The sequence below is a fragment of the Medicago sativa genome, chromosome 6, assembly GCF_051527215.1.
Source record: "Medicago sativa cultivar Bolivia chromosome 6, Bolivia_mono, whole genome shotgun sequence".
NCBI lineage: Eukaryota > Viridiplantae > Streptophyta > Magnoliopsida > Fabales > Fabaceae > Medicago > Medicago sativa.
The window spans coordinates 61,943,063-61,955,812 of NC_140754.1; the positions used below are offsets into that span (position 1 = coordinate 61,943,063).

At 31.6% G+C, this 12,750-nt stretch overlaps 1 long non-coding RNA gene across 2 annotated transcripts; it reads right to left on the bottom strand.

The window, feature by feature from the left end:
• Positions 1–375: 375 nt before the first annotated feature.
• LOC146916136 (uncharacterized) lies at positions 376–3,289 on the bottom strand. Of its 2 annotated transcripts, XR_015013737.1 has the most exons (4): positions 2,860–3,289; positions 1,728–1,841; positions 1,309–1,542; positions 376–653 (listed from the first exon to the last, which is right to left on the bottom strand). It is a non-coding gene; the product is annotated as an uncharacterized LOC146916136 (long non-coding RNA). The 2 variants fall into 2 exon arrangements; XR_015013738.1 differs by lacking the exon at positions 1,728–1,841.
• Between the last annotated feature and the right edge of the window lie 9,461 nt (positions 3,290–12,750).

The window sequence follows — 12,750 nt, forward strand, 5'->3', positions numbered from 1 at the left end:
GACCACTATTTTTTCAGAAATTAGAACTTGTCCGTCTTTAGGCGTGATAAACTCGCATATTGTAAAATAAGTTATTTATGGTTGTAAAGGCTTTTAGTGCAGTGATCAAATTAGATTATGTGTTTGATTTTTCTAAAACAAGATTATTTATACCTGGTAAAGATAAGCTAGCGAAATATATGGTATGTGTGACCACATTTTTTAATATGCGTGACCACTATTTTTTTCAGAAATTAGACACACGAAGGAAAAAAAAGGTTAACCCTTTGTTAAAAAATGGATAAACGCTTCAAATATTTGGTTAGTTTGCAAGTTCCTGTCAAAACTTTGAAATTTCTCACAACTTATCATCAATATTAGAAGACTCAAACTAAATCGCGCATAATCAATAGTTGTATCATAGCCTCACTAGTTACTACATTATGTACATTATGTCCCAAAACTACTTTACAAATTTTTTAGCAGTCAATAATCCTACATATATTCAACTAATTTTTCATTTGGCAATGAGAAAGCTTCAAATTATCCATAGTGGTTTGTCCCTGGCCAATGAGAACACTTTAAATTCTTCATAGTGGTGTCAATACCTATTTGACTTTCTGTAGAGAAATCTTTGCCCGTCAACAATTGAGTTTGCTTCGTTTTAACATAACCTGCATTAAACAAAAGAAAATTAAAACAATAAAGTGATAAACTACTCACCTAAACAAGTTAATATTTAGATTTTATATGAGAGCAATACACAAAGCTTCCATTATCTAACAAACATAACCCAACAAGTTCAATGTTGAAAACAAATTGAAATAACACCAAAAGAAATTCAATATCACATATTGTCTTTACATCTAGCATAGTGAAAACAATAGCACACCACTTATCACAAACACACCTAAGAAAATCTCCAACATCATATTGTTACACCAAACTCATGATTTGTGACTGATGGTAATAAAATGAGAGGTGAATGATATTTATTGTTTGACAGGCTTTAAGCAAACTAACCAAAAATGATCTGTCCTTAACCAATTATTAACAAAGGCGTATCCATATTTTTTTCATTACCAGTTTGTCTCCTTTCTTACTATTTCTTCACAAACCTCATTCATTTTCAACCTAGTAACCCATATCTTAATTCATAACCTAATCTTGCAGAAATTTACCCAAAAACTTAAATTAAATAACTGTCTCATATCAATGTGTAACTCATATCAAATATGAAGAACAAATTTCAACACACAAAAACATATAAAACCATCAATGCAAATCCCCAATGTAGAAGTTAAAGAAATTTTATGAGATGGAACTCACCTTCAAGAACAGAGACAGTCATGACGGTGAATCCAACCCCAAAAATTCTGACAGCTAGATCATCATTAATCACCGAAAAACCCATGCAGTCTCTCTTGTGAGGTCTCTCCTTAATTCATGACTCAATTTCTCCCCATGAATGGCTGATTGGAAAGCTGGATGAGTTTCTATTATTGTGTAATAAAATTGATATGCAATGGCAAGGCTTGTGCTCTGTCTTGGGTTTCTTCCACACTAATACAAGAAAAATATCCAATGAACAAATGGCTAGTTTTTTTTGGTTACATACAAATGGCTAGTTTTTATCAAACATAGAAGTATTTCAATCAGCAATTTTTAAAGTCAAACATTTATGCAACAAGCCAAAGCATCTTATTAAAGCCAAGCAGATGATAAATTCTAGATTACTAACATCATACATTTCAATTGTTGGTGGAAATTTCCATAGAAACTCAAAGCATGTACTTTCGGCAGAGACTTGCATGATAACCATTGATTTCAATATAAAGTTGGATAGATGGATTTTAGTTATCCTGTAATAAACAACAAGCACAAACTACATATAAGAAGGGTTAAAAAAGCCTAGATAATCACAAATTGTAATGTTTTTTTGATGGAATGTTTCTTGTAATGTTATGAGGTGATAAAAAAAATTACAAATGTTAATTTCTACCTTCTATAAGTTTATCAACCTTACAACAAAATTAATGGAATTAGAGTCTAAGAAACATAACAAATAGTCACTTTTGGTATTTCACTGATAAGTTGTATTAAAATTGTATAGTTTTAACAAGATAACTCCAAGTAACCAAATAATTGAAGTATATAGCCACAATTTTACATAGGTATGTCCATCTTTTTTAACTATTCCCCATCAATTATATGCTTGCTCAAAAAAAAAAAAACTAGTTCAATGCACTTAACCATATCGTAACAAATAATTAACCACACTTTTTTTTCCAAAATTCCCACACTTAGCCATTTTTTAACATAACTATGACCACAAATCACTAAAGACATACTAAATAATTGGAGGAGAACTTGTGAATTTTGACTGAGAAAATAACAATGAGAGGTGAATGTTATTCTATGTATAACATGTTTCACACAAACTAACTAACGAATGACATAACTTAACCAACACAAATTATCATCCCAACCCCATTTGTCGATCCCATCAAATACAACCAACAACATAACATCTTAATAGGCAACAACCCAAAAGGCAACAATAAGACAATAATGTAACAGAAGATTTTAAGAAAATTATGACCTAAACTTCTAAATACTACCAGGCTTCAATTAACTCATAATTCTCACAAAATCAGTATCATACCCTAATATGATTAATTTCTACACCATGAAATTCTAATTCCTTTAAAGCTGGTCACAAATAATTTCAAATCAACACAAATTACCATCTCATTAGGGTTTAACAAATCATTTAAAAATACATTCAATTTTGGAGAAAAACATTCAAAATGCAGACAAATAAACCATAAACACAAATTCTAGTCATAAAATAAAATGAAAATTTGAGATTAACCTCACCTAAGAACAGAGAGATTGCGGGAAGAAAATAGTTGCTGATTGTGAACCGACAGTGGCAGTGGGAGGAGATCACGGAAGGAGACATGGCGATGAGTGGAGATCGTGTGTTGGTTAAGGGAGAGAGAGCGGTCCGGTTGAGGGAGAGAGATGGAAGAGTGGGATTGAGACGGAGAGAGAACAGAGATCTGTGAACAGACAAGAGGAAGAGATTGTGAAAACTACAAAACTATCCCTAGCGCATTAAATTACCAAACTACCCCTGCCACATCAGCAGTGGTACAAAGGGGTGTATAGAAAAGAGTGGTCTATGAATCTTTTTCCTTGGAAAGAGATAAGGAAGAAAGGTCAATGATAGTCGATAGACACTGCCCTTGAAATTGCAATCTAAGCTGTATAATAAAGGCATTCTTTCAAAAAAAAGAAACATGTGAGACCCACTATAAGATAAATACGGTACATATTGCAGTTTCAGAATCTTTATTTTAGGACTTAAGTACACAAAGAAAGAGTACCAAAGAGAAAGGAAGGACTCCAATCATATATATTTGACACCAAACCATGGACCATACCTTTGTTAACTTAAATTGAAAATTTTAGTGGAGGAGGATCAACAATGATATAAAATATAAAACTAGTACATCATGATCCATGGTTTTTCTTCCTCCCACTTCAAACTTCAAAGATATTTGCACTACGTACTATTTGATCATGTTCACACATTATTAAGAAAACTTTCAATTTTTACTTTCTATGTTTATGGAGAGAATGAGATATAGATTTGTGGAATACTTTTCAATAGTTATTATAATCTTATGGGATAAGACAAATATTGTCGTGGCACTCTCCGTTTTTATCATAAGAAATGATAAAATGGTAAAATATAATTAAGTAAAAGGTAAAATTGAAAGCATAAAGTTGCACAAAAATACAATATCAGTATTATTCTCACTCGGATGATAGTTTCCTGTACAATGGGTTAATCCACATCAATGTTGGTTCCTTCGTAAAGCCCAACGGTGGTAGCATAACCTTGTCTAACATTGTGGCGGAAGCGTGAATGGTTCCTGGTAGTAGATCACAAATGCAAAGAGTCTCATACTTAAGAGAGAGATGATAATGTGTCAAGTGTAAGTTAAAGTTTCACATTGAATTCAAGAGTAATTGTTAAACAACATATAAATGATATGACTCATATATATCCAATGCATTAAGGTTTATGGTGAAGATGTGATGTCAATCTCACGTGTGTTGTTTCCATTAGTCATATTTGTTAATCAAATTCAATGTATCTGGTAATAACAACATTATGATGATGAAATGATTTCTTGATTTTTAGATATCATTTGCATAATTTTTATCTTAAAATATAATTTTTTGAATGTCTTTCTCTTTCATATCATTTGCATAATTTTTATCTTAAAATATAGTTTTTGAATGTCATTTTTTTTCATGCGAATTTTTTCATTCACATCTAATATTTTAAATTTTTTCCACTTTTAGTCTTCGGTGGTAAGTGACAATAAAAAATTTCAAATGTATTATGCTGAGTTAACAAAATACATGTTTATTAGATATTTAAACTCATGTGTCATTTATTTTAATTGAGTCTTGTTTTTTTTTTTTAAATGTTATAAAAAAATCTTCAACTCCGTCATTAAACTCATAAAATTATAGCAACTCATGATGGTTTTTTTATCTTCTCTCATATTCAAATTCCCTTTTCAATTGTCATTTTTTCTTCTAATTTTCTTTCTTTCTTCTCATGAAATAAATGATCACAAACCTCTTTTCTCATGAAATAAAGAAACCACCACCAACCAGCATTTTGAATATGTCGTGCATATGAGTCTTGAACAGAATCATATGTCTAATGATTCCAACACCCTGTAACTCTACCTGGCCGCAACTTTCTCCATCCGTATGCTTGACTTTCTTCAACACCAACCAACAATGGCTTCTTCAAGGGAATCTTTGACCCTTTCAGTTCATGGTATCCATTAGTTAAAATGCAGCACAACAAAAGAATGGACACAAAAGTAGCAATTTATTTTCCTTTTTAAGAGAAAGTGACAGTGGACTTTAGCCATTCTTATCATTATATTATAGACTCTTACTAGTTTAAGGGATAGAGGTAATATTCTTTCATTAGTAACATCAATATAAAACTAGTTTTTTTTCTCCTATTTGTACAATTATATATACCAACAGCATAAGGCACTTGTTCCTTAAAAAATAAAACATAAGACACTTGTGAATATTTGTCTAAACTTTTTTAGTAATATATTTGATTTTAACAAAAGTGATACTCAGTATAAAATTAAAGTGAATCCTAACATGTGTTATAAGAGATATGTTATTGAATTTAATATATATATATATATATATATATATATATATATTGAAAGTCGTGTATTTAACTTTTTAAAAGTAAAAATATTATTTTTTTTCAATGCAAGTTTGCTACTTTTAGGCATAGTTTTAAAAATTGGACCGGTCATCGAACCGGTAAGGGTACTGGGTCATTGGGTAATTGGTCGAACCATTGGGTCATTGGTCGAACCGTATGAAAGAACCGGATTAAATCGGTTGACTCGTTTATATCAACCGGTTGTTGTAAACATTTTGTTTTTGTATTTAACTGGATGACTCGATCTTTAAGAAAAATATAAGACTTTTAAAACATTAAAAGAAAATAAATTAAATTAAATTAATTTTACAAATTTGTTCTTTAAATTTTCATCAATCAACTATGACATAATTATCTAATTAATTAAACATACAAATTAATTTTAAATGCTAACTAGTTTGCATTTAAAAAAAACAAATTTTCCTTTACTAAAAAAAAACAAATTTTCCGTAAAAAAAATTTTCCTTTACAATCAAGTGTTTTCTTATAAAAAAAAAAAATTTCCGTAAAACAAATTTTCCTTTACTAAAAAAAAACAAATTTTCCTTTACAATCAAGTGTTTTCTTATAAAAAAAATTCGAAAGTACTCACGTAAAAAAAAGTATGTTGCACTAGGTATTAATTTAGCATTTAGTGTTGTATAATATAATTTAATTTGAAGTAGTAATTTAACCAAACAAAAGTCATGGTGTAATGGTTAGCTTAGCATTGCCTGATTACCGCTAGCACTGCAGTTCGAGCCATGCTGAAGGTGTTTTTTCAATTTTTTAAATAATAATTTAAAATGGTGTTCCCAGCCACTAAGACATTCACCCGGCCGGTTCTGTAAAACCGCCGGTTCACCGGTTTTCATCCGGTTTGGCCGAGTCACACCGGTTTTCATCGGTTTGATAACATGATCGGTCCAATATAAGAACCAAACCGGATACCCCTCCGGTTCCAGGTTGAACCGGTCCGACCGGCCGGTCCGATCCGGTTCTGAAAACTATGCTTTTAGGATCATAAAAATAAAAAATTAAATATAATTTGGATTGCAAGTTAGATTGGTTTTGATGCAAAATATTATCCAATCTAAAATAAAAATCACATGCGACTCAGTTTGTATGGCTATTCTGACTGAAATCATATCCAAATATATGGGGTTTGATTTGGACCGATTTTTAAATATACAAAATACAACATGTAATTTTTTTTTTATTAATATTAATATTACACATATAAGGTAAAATATAATAGGTTTATTGTAAAATATAACACAAATATATTAAAAAATTAACATTAAAGAATAAAAATGATCGATATCTTGTGGCTGGTTTGGAAGTGTTGGAATAATCTCAGATTTAATGATGTTCTTACCAATTTTTCCCATGATCTGATTTCTATAAAAAAAAAAAAAAAAAACCCTTGTTCATTAAGGACCACGTCATTCCAAAAGTCATATGTTTTCTTCTATCAAAGAATTTTCTATTCTTTAAGTATTTTGACGTTGATTGTCATGTTCCCTCCTCATTCTATTACGAAATGTAACATTATTGGCCTTTTTAGTCATCACCTTGGTAGTTTTTAGGTGTTTTTCGGTTAATATTGGTGTTACAACTTCTCTTCATGATGAAATTTGTGCAATTCTCTAAGCTATTGAATTTGCTCATGCTAGAGGTTGGATAAATGTATGACTTGGGTGTGAATTTGCTCACAATTCAAGCTTTTACTAACGTCAATTTGGTTCCTTGGAAGATAGATTAAATGGGAAAAGTGTCTTCATATTATTAGAAATTTTTGTTTTCGATTTTCTCATATTTATAGAGAGAGGAATACTCATGTAGACAGACAAGCCAATGTAGGCGTTTTTTTAATGGTTTAGTCTGGCACGATTACTTAGTTGTTCTAGATAAAGTTTCTATAGAGACGTGTTTGGTTCGCTTTCATTGATCTTGTTTTGATGGGTTTGGTTTCGGCCCCTCCACCCTTTGTTTTATTTTTCATATTAATAATACCTTTGAAGAGATTATACAAGATTAGTGGTGCATTGAGGTGCCAACATAATTGAGATTTCAATGTTTTACCATGATGCAACCCTCTCCAATTTTGCAAAAAGATTAAAAAAATATTCCTAAAATATACCAACATTTGATTTTAGTCCCCCTAAAATATACCTTAGTCTTTTGATCCCTCTAAAATTTTCCATCCATGAAATTAGTCCCCACTTTTTAGTCAACTCATGTCTAACCTTCACATTTTTAATGAAATTTTCCAAAAATAGATAAAATATTATGACAATCTCTCCCAAAAAAAATTAGAATTTTTTAATAAATCATGAATTAAATATGAATTATTATTTTTTTATGCTAAAAATTCATATTAAATTCATGTTTAGTTATAAAAATTCTTCCTTCAAAAAAAATCAATTTTTTTTTTGGAAAGTATTGTCTTATTTTCTACCTATTTTTGGAAAATTTCATTAAAAAATCTGAAAGTTAGACATAAGTAGACTAAAAAGTAAGGACTAATTTCATAGATGAAAACTTTTTTAGAGACCATTTACTTATTTAACCCTTTAATATTTACTTGGACTATTAGCAAAAAGACCTTGAAACCAACTCGTATCCAGTGAACTATACTTCAGAAGGGTTTGAACCATATAATCAACATCATTATCTATCATGTATAATTCTTCAAAATTAATCATAATGTTTAATTTTATCATGAGTATCTAGAGATTTTAGATTAGCTCAAGCAGAGGATCTTCTTTGTAGTCACTTGAACCATATAATCGTATAGTACTATTTTTTTAATTGTATGTTTACGAATATTTATGAATTTATCTAATGTTCAAAAGACTACTAACCCTGGTCCTCGTGAACTTAGCTCAGTTGATATGAACAATGTATAAAAATATGCAAGGTCCGGGGTTCAAACCCCGGCCACCACCAAAAAAAGACTACTAACCCTGACTTTTGGGATTCTTAAATTAACTGTTCAATCAGTAATAGCTTTAAACATATTGTCATACCCTAATTTTGGACCTAAAAATACTTGTCCAAAATGTTTTTTCATCTCTGATATGGTCTTTGACCTTTAAAAGATTGCCAATTTGCTATTGTTTTACACTGATACTTTACCCTGCTTTATCTGCCAATTTTGCTTTGAATATCTTTTCAATTGTGATTTTGTCTATGTTTTCTTGCATTTCAAGCCATCCAAAAGGTTTTTCTTGCATATCAAGTCATTCAAAATTGTCTCTGATCAATTGCATATTTCTCTGCATTTTATTTCAATGTTATTTGCAAAAATTCATGAAAAAGGGTATTTTAGTCATTTCCTGCATTCAAACTCATTTTAATCCCTGAAAATTGTCTCTGAGTCTTTTCAATTTGTTTGTATAAATGCTTGTTTCAATTCCATGTTAAAATCCATTTCAAAAATTGCATTTGAGTCATTTCGAGTCAATTTAGTCCCTAGGGGCATTTTGGTCATTTCACATAAAATTTTGACAGAGAGAGGTTACTTTAAAGTACCTCATTTGATAGTTGGTTCATTTTAGTCCTTTTGTTGATTTTATTTTTGTTTCACTTTACGTTATTTTCCAATTACCAATTTTAATCCAATTTTACTTTTATTTTTTTCTTTTAGTCCTTTTTTCATTTCAGTCCTTTAGTTTTAAAAATTGCATTTAAGTCCTTTTAGTCCTTCAAATTGCAGTTCAGTCCTTTTTTTATGTTGTAGTTTTGTCCCTTTAGTTTTTGATTTGCAGATTAGTCCCTAAGTCCAAAATTCAGTCCAAGGTAAAGTCCAGTACACGTGTCAGCCACGCATTGGGTCAGAGGCCACATGGCAGCCTATAAAAGGCGCATTCACTGCACAAGTGTCAGAATCACCATTCTCTAACCGCCAACTCAACAAACACCATTCCACATTCTCTCTCCAGAATCAGAGATCAAATCCAGAAAAACCTCAAGAACACGATGAAGCTCATGAAGAACTTCATCCCCAAACCAAAACCCTAACCGTTTTCCAGATTCACCAAAACAAACACAAACCAACAGATTCAACACCAATTCCATCGTTTCATCACAATCCAGAACATTCATCCCCAAATCCAAACCCTAAATTTCCAGAACAAGAAATTGAAGCAAAATTAAACGAATTCATCACAGTTCTCAGAGATTCGAAGGTGAATCTTCATCATCGAACCGAAATAACTGCAATTCCAGCACAAATTCGTCACCAAAACGACGAATTCGTACGATCACAGTTGAGAGAGTGAAAAGAGGAAAGATCGAAGCAAGGTTTTGAACCGGTGAAGAAGGAAAAGAAGAACACCGATTTATTTTCGGTTCAACAACTTACCAGAAAGCTCCCGTGGATCTTTTGTTCGAATCTCCAAAGTTCAAAGAGGTAAATCTTCAAACTCACCGTTTATTTTCCAGTTTTCAATCGCATGAGTAATATTCTTCACTAATCGGTGTAGATCGAACAAACACGTGAGATTTCGTTTCGAAAATTGTTGAAAACCTTGAAAGATTCTGAAACCGAAAGGTTTAAATGTAGATCTACACCGATCTAGTGAGTTTTAAGGGAAAAGAGTTACATATTCTAAGAGAGGAGAAGACGACGAACACAACGATGTAAAAAGATTTAGAAAAACATTCCGGTACGGTGGCGCCACCGGCGAACCACCGTACCTGCACCGTTGTACTCGTCGGAGAAAACGATCGGAGAAGAAGAGAGAAGTTGCAGAGCTTCTCTCACTAGAACTAGTGAAGAGAGAGAAAGGAGAAGAGGAAATGAAACCAGACCGGTTTCAAACCTTTTTATAACCAGTGGACCAGTCTGGTTCACTCCTGGTTCATCTTTCCTTCAATCTTCATCGTCAGATCTAGGTCTGATCCGTTTGGATCGATCTGACGGCTCCTGTGGCCTCCTGTGATCCAGACCCAACCTGTACTTGGGCTTGGGCCTAATTTTGCTGTTAAAATTCGTTTGCTCTATATTTTTTACTATTTTGACACTGTATGTTGTTGTTTACACCCCTGTTTGCCTCAAAATGCATGATAAAACTCCTAGAAAATTTCCTAATGCTTTTCTTGATATTTTTGTTGGTTCTTGGTGATTTTTACATGTTAATACTGGTTAGAAAAATATATGTGAAAATGTTGATCTCTTGTTTAGTTTAGTGCTTTTAATTTTGTTAAAATCTTGTTAAAACTCCCAAAAATTGTGTGAAGGTTCTTGTGATTGTTATTGATACTTCAGACTTGTTTCTTGTGATATTTTTGCATGGTAAAAACTGTTAAAAAATATATGTGATGTTTCTCATTAATATTTTCACTTGTTTTGTTAAATTTTGTGAAGTTTTGCTATGTTCTTGATTCTAATACTTTGATATATGATAGTGCTACTTGATGTGTGATTTTATGATATATATGCCTCTGAATTTGTGGTTGTTTTACTGTTTTGTGAGCTGATTTGTGACTTACTTGTTTTACAAGTTATGTTAATAGTTCTATGTGGAATTAAAGTGAAGAATAGGTCCAAAATGCATCATAATTGTTTAGTTTGATACTTTCCTCTAATCCTCATTGTTAAAATTGAATTGAAACCTTTGGAAATTTGTCGAAATGGGAGGATTAGGAGTCATGTATTGGCTTTGCTTTTGTGACTAAATTTTAGGTATATTTTACCTTTGTTTTTGGTGTATTTTGAAGTCTTTTTTGTGATGTTTACTTGCTTATATTTTTCACCATATTACACCTTGTGCTACTAATCTTCTACTTCATGTTTCATTCATTCCATAAGCATCTCATCCTCCATCTTATATTCTTAGCTTTTATCTCTTGCACTTTAAATTTTGCCAAGACTTAGCATTTAAAGACTTAGGGATTTTGTAATTTCCTTTATGCTTTTAATTTCTTGCAAGGAGTAGTATGTAAACTAGGGCCTATGTAAAGGACAATGGACTCTAATGATGTACACCGACACAAGCACCGACACATGCACACACATCACAAAGATACTTTAGATGTATGTTTAGGGAATGTATGCTTTAGATGTATGCTTAGGAATCACGATACTTAGAAAAATTCTCTTTCCCAAAAAATGTGAACAACTTCACTCAAATAATTTTCCAAAGAAACATTGGGATCAAAATCCCATTGAATTTTTCCTTTTATTTTCTTAATAAATGATAAAACAATTGCTAAATACTTAGACCTTTTTGCAAAATAACTAATCACACCTCACATTTTCCAAAATCCTATGCCCTTGAGTCCTCTCTCTCTTATTCTTCAAAAATCCCATTTTCAAAATTAAAATCAACCAACAAAAACAAAAACATTTTTTTGGAAGAGAACTACATGGAGTTTGATCCCTTAAAAGGGTATGTAGGCAAGAAGTCAAAACTTCTCCAAGTCCAATAAAACAAAAATCCAAACACATTCTTCTCCCTCCAATTCTTAACCTAAGCAAACTCTTAGGTGTAAATAATATTTTCAAATAGCATTTAAAAATAAAGCGCGTGCGTAGAAAGTAAAGACGGTTCCTATAGGATACTATAGTCGTTATGGGTGCCTAACACCTTCCCATAACGAAAACAACTCCCGGACCTCGATTCTCAAGGGTTTTTTTTTATTTTTCCCTTCCCAAGAAAAAATGAGATATCAAAGGTTAAAAAGGTTCAAATTTAATCAATGTTTGACACCCGAAAAACCAAGATAAAACACATATTATTTTACCTCACTTGTGAGGTGGAGTTTAGTATGGGAAAGCAAAGTTGTTTCCCATCATGGGAAAGTTTATCCAGAACCGTAGATATAATAATTTTCTATTCTAACGGTTGAGATTCTTTACCAGTTAATGGCAATGACTTTTTGTTGGCTCATGAAACAAAAATGACAACCCCAATCAAAAAAGTAATCAGCAGTAACATTTTTTTTAAGAATTAACAGTAACAGTTTTATGTTTTGTTTACGATTTTATTATTAATTTTAAATTCGCTTTGAATAAATTAACACTGTAAATGTCTCTTTTTCATCACTTTTTTATCTTGTCAAAATCAATTTGTGTAAAAAAAATAATCAAAATCCCAATTTTTATTTTACTGTGCCACGAACAACAACCACCAGATCCGGATTCTGATGAGTGATAGGCTACCACTGGGGATCTTGTGGCGACTGACGACCACTGGTTTCTCAACATTTGCAATCGGATTCACATGACAGATGAACGAACACGAAGCAGGACAAAGATTTTGTCTTCGTTGAACAGAACTGTGTAAAATATGGTGGAGGAAGTAGAGAAGAGGAACAGTTAGAAAGATGCAAAGAAGAAGAACCTAGCATTTTGTAAACATTGAACCGTGAAATATTTTATTTTCATTTGAACCGTTTTCTTTTAATTTTTTTGTTGCAAGTGTTCAATTGGATTAGAATTATGGCAAGAGGAGTAGTTTGTTCTCTGACCAATAGGAAGCCATTTATTTGACATT